The sequence below is a fragment of the Acinonyx jubatus genome, chromosome D4 (assembly GCF_027475565.1).
Source record: "Acinonyx jubatus isolate Ajub_Pintada_27869175 chromosome D4, VMU_Ajub_asm_v1.0, whole genome shotgun sequence".
NCBI lineage: Eukaryota > Metazoa > Chordata > Mammalia > Carnivora > Felidae > Acinonyx > Acinonyx jubatus.
Window position 1 is genome coordinate 45,861,210 of NC_069391.1, and position 13,438 is coordinate 45,874,647.

Here is a 13,438-nt window from a genome sequence, read left to right on the forward strand (position 1 = left end):
ATATTCTAAGCTACTTTATTTTACTTATTTATTTGTTTGTTTGTTTGTTTTTTATTAAATTTTTTTTAACGTTTATTTATTTTTGAGACAGAGAGAGACAGAGCATGAATGGGGGAGGGACAGAGAGAGAGGGAGACACAGAATCAGAAGCAGGCTCCAGGCTCTGAGCCATCAGCCCAGAGCCCGACGCGGGGCTCGAACTCACGGACCACGAGATTGTGACCTGAGCTGAAGTCGGACACTTAACCGACTGAGCCACCCAGGAGCCCCTGTTTGTTTGTTTTTAATATTTATTGTCAAGTTGGCTAACATACAGTGTATACAGTGTGCTGCTCTTGGTTTTGGGGTTAGATTGCCATGATTCATCGCCTACATACAACACCCAGTGCTCACCCCCAACAAGTGCCCTCCTCAATGACCATCACCCATTTTCCCCTCTCCCTCATCACCCATCAACCCTCAGTTTGTTCTCTGTATTTAAGTCTCTTATGGCTTGCTTCCCTCCTTCTCTGTTTGTAACTATTTTTCCCCCTTCTCTTCCCCCATGGTCTTCTGTTCAGTTTCTCAAGTTCCAGATATGAGTAAAAACATATGATATCTGTGTTTCTCTGACTAATTTCACTTAGCATAATACCCTCCAGTTCCATCCACATGGCTGCAAATGGCAGGATTTCATTCTTTCTCATTGGTAAGTAGTATTCCATTGTATATATAAACCATATCTTCTTTATCCATTCATTAGTTGATGGACATTTAGGCTCTTTCCATAATTTGGCTATTGTTGAAAGTGCTGCTATAAACATTGGGGTACAAGTGCCCCTATGCATCAGCACTCCTGTATCCCTTGGGTAAATTCCGAGTACTGATGTTGCTGGTCATAGGGTAGTTCTATTTTTAGTTTTTTGAGGAACCTCCACACTGTTTTCCAGAGCGGCTGCACCAGTTTGCATTCCCACCAACAGTGCAAGAGGGTTCCCATTTCTCCACATCCTCACCAGCATCTGTTGTTCCTGAGTTGTTCATTTTAGCCACTCTCACCAGTGTGAGGTGGTATCTCAGTGTGGTTTTGATTTGTATTTTCCTGATGATGAGTGATGTTGAGCATCTCTTCATGTGTCTGTTAGCTATCTGGATGTCTTTTTTGGAAAAGTGTCTATTCATGCCTTCTGCCCATTTCTTCACAGGATTATTTGTTTTTTGGGTGTTGGGTTTGGTAAGTTCTTTATAGATTTTGGATCTATCCTTTATCCGATATGCATTTGCCAATATCTTTTCCCATTACGTTGTTTGCCTTTTAGTTTTGTTAATGGTTTCCTTTGCAGTGCAGAAGATTTTTATCTTGATGTGGTCCTAATAGTTCATTGTTCATTTTTGCTTTTAATTCCCTTGCCTTTGGAGATGTGTTGAGTAAGAAATTGCTGTGGCTGAGGTCAAAAAGGTTGTTGTCTATTTTCTCTAGGGTTTTGATGGTTTCTTGTCTCACATTTATGTCTTTCATCCATTTTGAGTTTATTTTTGTGTGTGATGTAAGAAAGTGGTCTAGTTTCAATCTTCTGCATGTTGCTGTCCAGTTCTCCCAGCACCATTTGCTAAAGATACTGTCTTTTTTCCATTGGATACTCTTCCCTGCTTTGTCAAAGATTAGTTGGCCATACATTTGTGGGTCCAATTCTAGGTTCTCTATTCTATTCCATTTGTCCATGTGTCTGTTTTTGTGTCAATACCATACTGTCTTGATGATTATAGCTTTGCAGTAGAGGCTAAAGTCTGGCATTGTGATGCCTCCTGTTTTGTTTTTGTTTTTGTTTTTGTTTTTTTCAACATTACTTTGGCTATTTGGAGTCTTTTGTGGTTCCATACAAATTTTAGGATTGTTTGTTCTAGCTTTGAGAAGAATGCCAGTGCAATTTTGATTGGGACTGCATTGAATGTGTAGATTGCTTTGGGTAGTATTGACATTTTAACAGTATTTCTTCTTCCAATCCATGAGCATGGAATGTTTTTCCATTTCTTTGTGTCGTCTTCGATTTTCTTCATAAGTTTTCTATAGCTTTCAGCATATAGATCTTTTACATCTTGGGTTAGGTTTACTCCTAGGTATTTTATGGTTCTTGGTGCAATTGTAAATGGGATCAATTTCTTTATTTTTCTTTCTGTTGCTTCATTATTGGTGTATAGAAATGCAACCGATTTCTGTACTTTGATTTTGTATCCTGCAACTTTGCTGAATTCATGTGTCAGTTCTAGCAGCTTTTTGGTGGAATCTTTCAGGTTTTCTATGTAGAGTATCATGTCATCTATGAAAAGTAAAAGTTTGACTTCTTTGCCAATTTGGATGCCTTTTGTTTCATTTTGGTGTCTGACTGCTGAGGCTAGGACTTCCAACACTATGGTAGACAACAGTGGTGAGAGTGGACATCCCTGTCATGTTCCTGATCTCTGTTATTTTAAATCATTTGAGAATCAGTTGTAAATGTTAGGTGGTTACATCTGAGAAGCTTATACCATTTGTACCCATCCTCAAGACAAATTCTATTTATTTTTATTTATCAGCACTTCTCCATATTTCTCCTCATTTTGTACTTTTTGGTTAAACACTGGTTAGTGAGATCTTCCTCCAAGCAATCAATTCCTTTTAGGATAAATTTGTTTTCCTTTGTTTTGTTAATCCATCACCCAAAAGTAGGAAAGATGCAGTATATTTTTCATTAAAATTTTGTTTACAATACAAATGTACTAACTTTAAATAGTACAAAAAGAAAAACTCTCATCTTGTACAATATGTTATTAATGCAGATATGAAGAGCCCATAGTAAAAATCAAACCCCAGTAAACAAACATTCTCTCCTCACACGATCAACTGCACACACTGTAGCTCAGCTCTCTGACTGAATGCACACATGTTCAGAGCAAATACTCATAAATTTCCATTCTCATCTATTGCTCCATTGATTTGGCCTTCTAAATATGCTTGTCTTAAAGACAAAGCAACTCAACAATATTCAGAATCAGCAAGAAATAAATGAACCACAGTTATATATCACTAGGAGAAGAAAAGATCTTATACAATTAAAATAATGAAGTAAACTAACATGTGTACAGAGAAAGACCCAGAATAGCACATAAGACCAACTCTTAACACCAAATGCACAAGTGACACCAGTAATGGGAGTAAAGGAGATGTTCTGACAACTACATCTGTTACCAAAATAGACACCATGACAAATAAAAATAGCAAGAACAAGCCCTATAATGGAATTAAGACAGAGCATAGTAAACTAATGACTGAGGATAAAGACAAACGTGGTGACAATGGCAGGTAGTGTGACAAATGAAATGCTTGGATAAGCAAAATTCGGGAAACCAGACAGCTGAAAGACCCAAGACCAAGACTGAGACAAATCTGTCAGCAATACAGATAGCATCACACTCTGCCAGAAGACAGTGCTAAATTATAAATGTTAATGATGGATGGATTCAGCAAAGCCACAAGCAGAACAAAAGAAATGAAATGGAAAAACACCCTTGCTGCAGTGCTTGATATAGGTCCTCATTTAAGGAAGATGTGATAGTCATTTTCTCTTATGAAGGGGCCATCTTTGATTCCACGTAAAATGGCAGCATGCTATTATGACCTTTAGTTATTAGGAAATATTCACAGAATCTTGAACTCAGCAGTAAAATAGTCTTCACAAATTAAGAGGAGAGAAGGAAGAAAAGAGAAAGAAAGAGAACAGAGGGGAAAAGGAGGAAAGAGGCTAAAAAAAGAAGAGAAATAAAAGGTAAAAGGAAAGGGGGGAAATGGTTTTAAAACTCAATTATTGAAGTACTTACTGAACATCTACTGTGTGGCAGATACTACACAAAGCACTTGAGAAAATGTGGTGGAAAGAAGGCCATCCTGGTTTCGGGCCTCATGGAGCTTATAATTTGGTAGCAGTAAAAGACATTAATCAACCCACAAAGAAATGTACAGGTGAAATGCTGGTAAGTGTCATGAAGGGGTGCATGATACTCTGAGTTCACATAACAGAGATAATAGGAAGGCCATTGTCAGTTCTAAGGAAATGATAATGAAGCTGGGATGTAAAAGAGCAGAGGTTTGACTGCATAGGTGGAGAGTCCTCCAGGCAGTGGAACTGCACACACAAAGGCCCTGTGGTAAGAAGAGTGAGAGAGGAGGACGAAAAAGAAGGAGGAGGCAAAGCTAAAACAGACAGCGCTTGAGGGAGTCTGGCATGCTTAATGAGGCTGGGGGATCCAGGTTTCATTCAAGCTTTTTCAACTTCATCGTAAGAGCATCGTAACAGCCACTGAAAGTTTTAAGCATAAACGGAGCATAATCTCTGTTTACTGAGCAGCTCCCACACCAACTGAAAGAATAATTAATCTGAACCACCTACTTATCTTTCCTAGTTGCCTCAGGACACAAAGATACATGGAGAAACGCATGTATATAAGATTATTCTACTTTAGGCAGGCCCCAAAGAGGATATTTGCAAAATCACAGGTAGGACTGGTAAGATTAGAGATATTATTTATAAAAATAGTGTTGCCATTTGACTGAAAAATACAGAAATACATAAAGAATAGAGAATAACTACATCACCAGAGTCTACAGAGGGAAACCAAAACCCACAAGTATCGTCCTTATGTCACTGAAAACCAGCATGGAGACGGGTTACCTCAAAGAGCCAGGGCAATTAAATGCCATGAACATTTAAGTGTATATTTATTCATCAAGACTTCTCCAAACATATAAATATATGAGGTCACCATAATGGATGCTGGAACAAAATTGAGCCATGCTGCTAGGCACACTGTATACCATTTAGAGAGGAAGACAAATTCTAACTGGTTTTGAGAAGGCAATTATGGAGAGAAAAAAACAGAGTACAAAGTAGATGTGAAAGAAATGGACCACCATGGGGGCTGGAGCAAGAAGAAGAAAACTAATTTCCTCCCAAATTAAAATGAAAACCTACTTACTGCTTTTATCAACTAAAACATAAAGAATAGTCAATAAAGGTATCTTTTCCTTTTAAAGGCAAATAAACAAAATTGGCATCTTGTACATGGGAAGCTCTTAATGTATTTATGAATACATAAATGGGAAGAGGAAATTGCTGATGGTTGAAACTTGTGATCAGTGAGGGATAATTTGTTTGACCTTCTGGGCTCTCTTTTATGTAAAGACCTCAGTGAAGTTTAACAGAATGGACCTCGTGCAGAGGCAATAACCACCTGACTGTACGTTGTGATACAAGGATTGTCAAAAACACACTTACATGAAATTCCCATGTTAAGTCACTTTATAGGTTAAAATATTAAATGTCCTCTATTAAAATGCAAATATTTTAAATATTATAGCAATTGTCTTGTTGCCCAGAGTGTGGCCAATGAACCAGCAGCATCACCTAAGACAACGTAGAAATGTGGAATCTCAGGTTTCACCCAGACTTGCTGAATCAGAGCCCGCATTTTAAGACAATCTCTGGGTGAACTACATGCACATGAAAGCATACAGCACGCTTGTGCGTGTGTATGCACACGCACCTACACCTTCCACTGGAAGGTAATTCAGTAAATGGTTGCTTATCTTTTATACCTAGAATATCTTCACACTATCCTAAGAAGATCACAGAATTCCTGAATAACTTAAAAAAAACCCATATCAACAACAAGACAGTACTTGCGAATTAAGAGTAACACTGGGACGCCCGAGTGGCTCAGTCATTTGGGCGACCGGCTTCGGCTCAGGTCATGACCTCATGGTTTTTGAGTTCTAGCCCGGCGTAGGGCTCTGTGCTGACAGCTCAGAGCCTGGAGCCTGCTTCAGATTCTGTGTCTCCCTCGCTCTCTGCCCCTCCCCCACTCATGCTCTGTCTCTCTCTCAAAAATAAACATTAAAAAATTATAAATAAATAAATAAAAAATAAAATAAAAATAAAAAAAGAGTAACAGGAAGTTATGAGTCTTGGGACACAGCCAAAATGGTGAGCCTGAGGCTGACAACAGTCAGAGTATTTATGGAACCAGAATCTGACAGTGAGCATGAGCTCCTGCACACTGAGGTGGGATGAAATAGGAAAAGAGGGAAGGAGAATGAATGAAAGGCCATGGGAAAATACTACTTTATGATTTTCTTTATAGGTATCCCTGGTTTATGCAATTCACCAACATATTTGCTTCGTGGTGTCATTTTACAACAAATTAACAATTCCCTAACTTGCCCATACCTTTCAGAGAGAGAAGGCAAGGCATTCGTAACCTTGTCTTAGGGGTTCTCTAGCTTCTAGGCCTCTCTAGGCTTCTAACTCACTTCAGTGCTCTAAAACAAGGCACTTAGCTTTCTGAGCCTCGGTCTCTCACCTGCAGACAGGATGTTTGCACTGCAAGCTCTCTACGATGATTTCCAGCTACATATACCATGATTCTAAGTGGCATCTTACCGGAGTGCCTGGGTGGCTCAGTCAGTTGAGCATCCAATTTGGGCGCAGGTCATGATCTCACAGTTCGTGAGTTCAAGCCCTGCATTTGGCTCTCAGCACAGAGCCCACTTCGAATCCTCTGTTTCTTCTCTCTCTGCCCCTTCCCTGCTCTTGCATGCACACACACACACACACACACACACACTCTCTCTCTCTCTCTCTCTCTCTCTCTCTAAGATAAACATTCTTTAAAAGAGAAAGAAGTGGCATCTTCCCAACATATGCCAAATCATGTTAGAATCACACATTTCTAACCAAACGCACCCATCTGCTCCTCCGTAATCTCCCCTTCAAAGGGCTACCCACATTACTAACAGATTCCCTTAGAGTCAGTACCTGGTGAAAGAATGCCCAAAGGAGCTAGAATTAAAGTAGCAGAGCTATTATGTATGTATATATTAACATACTCAATACATGTTCATGTGTGTTCAGATGCATATTATATATAAGCTGTAAATAATACTTTTCTTGTTACCTCTTACAGTTTACTAACTTTTCACTTAAAGTTAACTTAGTTGCAGCGATCACTGAAATTAATGGAAAGTATCCATGTCTCTACATATGGAAAACATATTAGCCTAAGGGAAATCTGTCACCCAGAAATTGCAGAAGATTTGTAGAAGACATGACTCCTGAATGGAATGGAGAATTATCCGAAGCATAGATTTGTATAATGCATAAGCATCCTCCGAGAAGTCTCCAGAATCCTAGGAAGGTGATCCTGTAAAAAACCCTATCTCCTTTAACAAGGCATGGTGGACACCTGGAATTGTTGAATTTGCAGAGTTAATTATGGAAAGCTTTGGGGGGAGGGGGGAGGGGAGGAGGAAATGTAATTGTTTTTTTCAAATGCTCTCACGAAGAACTTTTTTTTTATTAACTTTCTGTTTTGATGAGAGTAGCGTTAGCAACAATTGTCTAAATGGTTTTCAAGTATAATGTAGAGCTCACATTATACTTGGATTGGTTGAACTGGGACCCATTTTTAGCTAATCATATCCCTGGTTATACTTGCAGTGGATAGAGAGATTAATCAGACCCAGAAAAAAAAAACAAAGCCTCTGCCCGTTTTGCAAATACCCATCCATGCTGGAAAGAATAATGGAAACAAAGGCGTTTCCACAGAGTACCCCACAAGAACTCTCCCTTGAGAGATGGTCACACTTTCTCTCCAGTGAATATTGAATATTCCTACTCCAGAATCTAAAGTTCTCAACTGTGGTTTCTGAAAAATCCCTCTTGTCATTTGAAAGTCAAGAGAAAACCTGCTTGAGTAAGTATTCCACTGTATTCTTTCCACATTTCCACTCTTTCATCAATGTATCTATTAAAATGACAACTGATGATTTTCTTTTTATTCGCTTATCATTGGCGGAAGCATCAAGCTCCTGGGCCACATATTTGCAGCTGTGAAACAGCCATGCTATTTCACAGGCTATGCTTTTTCTTTGCTGCTCAGCTCAGTTCTACAATAGCAAACATCTGAGTAGCAGCAGGACCTGCCAGTCTGAGCACAAGTCTGGGAGTCAGTAACTTTGAGTTCAAATCCCGACTCTGACACATGTTTGTTCTGAAGATGTGAGCTGTGCTATGAAAGCACTCTCCATGCCTAGAGACTACTGTGCTTATATGCTACCACAAAGAAATCTTTCTGGCAGCTGGGCTTATGGAATTTTCAATAGTCTTCTAATAAAGGTTTGGTCTGCCACAAAAAAAGTGTAGTAAAAGGCAGAGAGCAAATAGCCCAGCTTGTCCTTCAGTCAGAATGACTTTGACTGCTCAGAGTCCAGTAGGTGGCAAAAAGAAGATTTCAAGGTCAATTTCCTCACCTTTCAAACCTGTGATTTCATATTAGAGGATCAGGCTGTCAGCCTTCCTGTGTCGAGAATTCTCTCTGGGAAGGTTAATGTCACTTCTAAGCTTAATAATGACCCCAAAGTTAGGAATGCACTGTAAACATCCTGAATGTGATGAATAAGTCAAAATAAACAAGGATAATAAAAGCAAACTGTGCCTGAAATTATTTAAAGCTAATACTGGCTGCAAAATAAGATGAAAACATAAGCTAAGGTTGCATCCATTGACGATCAAATTTTTATATGAAAAGGAAAGCATTTAATCAAATATGCAGATGTACCTTCTTCTTGCTATGAAATTGAAAATTTCCAGTCTAATGTTTAGCAACACATAACCCAACACAAATCTTCTGAAAATTAAGTACCCAATGAAATGTACAAAATATAAAGTCTCACCATTTTCATCTGTAGATTGTGTACAGCATCTTTGCTCTTAGTCATGTCACACGACCATAATGGGTTTAAATATGTTTTTTTATGTTTAAGAGCATAAGTGAAATGTACATTACTATAGAATCATTAGATTCAGCCTCTGGTCTTAAAATCTTGTCAAAAGGTATTTGTTCAGTTATTCTAAGCCATCATGATTTTTGTTTTTCTCTCATGCAATGGTCCTCAACCTGGCTGCACATTGTACTCATCTAGGGAGCTTTCAAAAATTTCCAATTCCCGACCCCATCCTAGACCAATTAAACTAGAAGATCTAGGGGTGGAACTGAGAAATGACTATTCTCAAAGGGTGCTTCCAAAGTGTAGTTAGGGCAAAGAATCACTAATGGAGTGCAAATCTACTTATATAATAATAAACTGGAAAGCCAAGAACTAAAAAATGAAAACTAGGCTTCAGGATGTGATGCAAACATCTTCCTCACCTTTATATTTCTTTTTAAATGTCATTTTCTACTAAGCTTCTAATTATTATCTCACCTAATAGAGCTTGTAAGACCAAAAGATTAGTGAAGAGAGAAAATCGGGACCCATACCCAAATTTCCACAATTTGGATTAATTAGAAAAGTCTATCTAAATTAATGGAAATTCAACATGTTAAGATACTTCTGAAAGAAATTTAATTTTCTACCTCAAAATACCATCTTTATCCAAACAAAGGCTTTCAGGCTCAAGTAGTGCATCTTTCATTCATTGAGTGAGGTTCAAAGAAGTCTGTTAGGGATTTTTTTCAATGAACAGGTTTTTAAAATATGTGTTGAATCACTATGTTGTGCATATGAAATGAACATAACATGTGTGTCAACTATAATTTAATTTAAAAAATAATTTGAAGAAACTAAATTAAATTATATAAAAGAACATGGGGGAAAATAAATAAGTAAATGAAATGTGTCATTAGCAAGTAAGTTGTATCTGTACATCATCTGCATAGATGTTAATATATTTGTATAAAAATTAGATGACTATAACTTTATAACAATAAACAAATAGAATTATTTGTAGGAGGCTCTATTTTCCTAATTCTTCCTGACTATAATTGGGAGGTTCTAGTACTTTCTTCTACCGGTAGATTCAGTTGCAGACACCCACATCTGACTTCTCATTTGACCTCTTGCTCTCGCTCTCTCTCTCTCACACACACACACACACACACACACACACACACACACACACACTCTTTGAAAATGTAGATGTGTAATCAGGTCAACTGCCTAACTAGCAGAGCCTTGAATTAGTCTTGTTTCTAACACACCTGGTTTCCACCATGCTGGGGATGAGAACTGGCATCTTAATCATTGCTGAGACTATATTGCTTTATCATCATGTGATTCAGAGCTAAACCAATGAACTTGCCAGTCAGGGACAATAAAATATTATAAGAAGTATTGCTATTACTGGAAATGTGATGAGAAAACTGATTAATCAGAACTCTTCTGAAGAAGAGTACTATATTACATTGTTAGGAATGAGCCACCTTCTGAGGAAGGAAGAATAAGATCATCAGGGAATTTAACTGCCTGCAAAGAGTAAGGACCTGGATAATTGCTGGACTGTCCGGGTGAACAAGTTCAGGACTATGGTTGACTTGCTCAGAACCATGTTAGGGAGGCTGGACATTGCCACTGTTAGTTGTCAGTCTCTACGTTCTCTGTGTGCCCCTTGCTTTTCCTTTAAATCAGTGGTCATCTAAGTGAGATTTCTAGACATGAAATGTCTTCTGAAATCTTGTTAGACACACATATTCTCAGGACTTTCCCCAGATCTACTCAACCAAAAACTATAGGATGAAACCCAGTAATCTGTGTTTTAACAAGTTCTTCGGGTCATGCTGAGGTATTCTCCAACTTCAGAACCATTGCTCTAAGGGCTGAATAAAAAATGAAGAGTGAAAAAGTTAATAATGGGTGTTAAATTATTAGTCTCCCTGAGATACCATGCTACAGATAGTACTCCATCCCTGACTAATATTGTGTGTATAATGCCCCTGTCTAGATTTCCAGTTCCCCATTAGGAACGGAACTATTTCCTCACCTCTAACCCATTATGGCTGGGATCCTGTCACTATTTAGCTACCATCACTCCTCCATTATTAATGATGTAGATCCTATACCTTTATCATGCAACCATTCCCTGAACATAGTCAGAATGTACTGACTGCTTCAAATAACTACCAATGCTTCTTATACTCCTTTCCATATCATGACTACTGATTTTCTCCTACAATGCAGGTTCTCCTGGTGTGTCTCCCTTTCATAGCACTGAGTCCCTTAATCATGAATGACTAAATAAAATCCTAGAGCTTTATACAGCAAAGGACCTGCTACGGTCTGTGGCTGAATGGGTTAGGTATCTTCACTATCAAATCACCTTCCTTAACCCTTCTACACACTATCCAACAACCAGGGGTGCATTAAAATATTTAAAAACCCAATCTACGAGGAAAAAGAAGTCATGATCTGTAACGTTTGCCAATTTCTAAGATGTAAAGACTTCCACCTGGCTACCAACATGATAGCACCAAATGCAGAGTTGCCACAAGATGCGTATAATCAGCTCTGGAGAACCTGTGTAAGCAATCTACAGCCCATGACTGTCAGAGACTCATAGTAATCCAAATAACCCCTCTGTCCAAAGTCCACCAAATTGATAAATGCAGAACTGTTAAAATGAAACTATAACACCAGCAAGTATGAGAATATAAACCTACAAAACCTCTGGTTAACATAATGTCTACAATTCACTTTTTGACAAACATTTATTGTGTATCTACTAAGCAATATGAATAGAGCCGTGGCAAAAGTGTACTTCTTTACAAAGAGTAGATAATAAGCACAATAGCTAATTAAAATAAGAATATTAGATGGCAATAAGGGCTACAAAGAAAAGTTAAAGGAGATAGGGAATATTCAGGGCTTCAATTTTAAACAGTATAGTCGAGAAAGTCTCACGGACAGGAAGGCATTTATGCACAGGCCCGGAGGAAATGAAGAAAGCATTTTACATGGAAAAGCAACAGCAAGTGCCAAGGTCCTCAGACAGGGAAGCACTTAGCCTCCTTCTTAGGCACAATGAGGCAGTAGGTCCTGAATGGAACGAATAAGGAAATAAATGAGAGAATGAGGACAGATAGTACGAGGGTTTGTAGGACTTTCACAGTGATATGGGAGCCCTTGGAGGGTTTTAAGGAGAAGAGTGACATGATCTGATACACATTTTAGCAGGATCATTACAGAGAAGATTCTTCCTGTGCAAACTGAAAGAAGTGTGCAAACAGGACAACCGTGTAAGAAGATACTACAGTGACCCCCGGGAGAGATAGTAGTAGAATGAGCCAGAGTGGCAGTGACGGATCAAGAGAAATGGTCAGATTCTGAATGTGTTATGAATATAGACGCAACAGATTTGCTCATGGATTGGTTGTGGGGTATAAAAGAAAGGAACTCCAAGGTCTTTGATTTGAGCAACTGTAGGATCCGGGTGGCATTAGATGAAGTAAGGAACCTGGCAGGAGCACACTGAGAAATCCAGTTTTGGACATGTCACGTTTGAAATGACTGTTAGGTATCTGACAGAAGATGTAACATAAGTAGTACCTGTAAGAACTTGGAGTTCATGGGACAGTTCAGGGCTAGAGCTGTACATTTGTGACTAGTCAGTGTATAGATGGTATTTAAAGCCATGAGACTGGATGATCCCAATAGTCAGTTCAGACAGAATGGAAGCAGTCCAAGAACTGAGCCTTGGGAAAAGCCAGTAAAGGTGATAAAGAGAGGAACCACACAAGTAGGATCAGTTGGTTCATTGTTTTCTGTAACTAACTTGAGATAGAATCAGCTGAGTTGACAAACACAAAGCACTTACTAAATGCTAGGCACCATTTCATGTAAAGTGTCAAAGTCTTACAATATTAATTTGCATTAATAATGAATAATGAATCGATAACAAAACCCTGCCCTTGCTAGGGAAGGGTGATTTCACTTAAAATGCCCTACTTTCCAAATAAAGAGTATCCAAGTTAAGGTTGATTCATGGTTCTCATTCAAACTGGAAAAAAGAACAACAACAAAATAAGCCCAACATTATTTTCAACTTTCATTCCACTTACCTCAACTACCAACTCCTCCATGAAATATGTCTTGATTGTAATCCCTCAAAATTCATCTTACATTTGACCTACTACTCCATAAATTCTCCTGTGTTTCTCCGAACTGTATGTTAATTCTCTCTTCTTAACCTTCCACGAAACTAGGAATGGCTTACTCTTACAGCACCCACTTAACTTCAACTTATAACAGTCATTTACATTTTTTCCAATTTCTTGTCCACCCTTCCTTCCTTCCTTCCTTCTTTCATATATACTCATCATTCACTCCATCAACAAATAAGAATGTGCTGCACACTGTGCTCAAGGCCTGTGATCTTTACATTTCTTTATATCTCTAACCTTCTGGCAGGGAACTTTGAAGATTTTAGGAGACCAAGTGAATATCAGGCAATTTAAAGAATAATTTTCTCAAATTGTCCTGTCTTTTATCTGAAGTTAAATGTCTGTGCCAATCCATAGGCATAACCTGAATAATAGCACAATGAGAGAAAGTTTGGTAGAGGGGAAAGAATACTGGGACCACTACCCAGTAGCT